This window comes from Cynoglossus semilaevis, chromosome W, assembly GCF_000523025.1.
Source record: "Cynoglossus semilaevis isolate Cse_v1.0 chromosome W, Cse_v1.0, whole genome shotgun sequence".
Classification (NCBI taxonomy): Eukaryota; Metazoa; Chordata; class Actinopteri; order Pleuronectiformes; family Cynoglossidae; genus Cynoglossus; species Cynoglossus semilaevis.
In genome coordinates, this window is record NC_024327.1 from 10,600,352 (window position 1) to 10,600,952 (window position 601).

Genomic DNA, 601 nt, shown 5'->3' on the forward strand with positions numbered 1-601 from the left:
AAGAAAAATCTCAGATAAGCAGAGGCGAAGGATGGTGAGAACAGTCAAACTCAACCCACAGACCAGGTTCCAAGACCTACAACATGATCTTGCTGCAGCTCCTAGAACTGCAGTACCAGTTTGCTGTACTGCAGTTACGAGTACACGTGTATGGGAGAGTAATGCGGCAGAAGCCTTTTCTGCACCCATGCCACGAAAAGAGTCGCTTGAGGTATGCTAAAGCACATTTGGACAAGCCAGCTTAATTTTAGAATAAGGTTCTGTGGACTAATGAAAATAAAATTGAGTTATTTGGACATAACAAGGGGTGGTATGCATAGCGAAAGAACACAGCATTCCAAGACAAACACTTGTTACCCACAGTTAAATTTGGTGGTGGTTCCATCATGCTGTGGGGCTGTGTGGCCAGTGCAGGTACTGGCAATCTTGTTGAAGTTGAAGGTCGCATGGATTCCAGTCGGTATCAGTAAATTCTGGCGAACAGTGTTCAAGAATCAGTGACAAAGTAGAAGTTGCGCCGGGGCTAGATGCTTCAACAAGACAACGACCCTAAACACCGCTCAAATTCTACCAAAGCATTCATGCAGAGGAACAAGTACAA

General features: G+C 44.9%; 1 protein-coding gene across 7 annotated transcripts in view; it reads left to right on the plus strand.

Moving 5' to 3' along the window:
- LOC103397175 (ubiquitin-associated protein 2-like) overlaps positions 1–601 on the plus strand; it is a 22,174-nt gene that overhangs the window by 6,007 nt on the left and 15,566 nt on the right. The gene's annotated exons all lie outside the window — the stretch shown is intronic.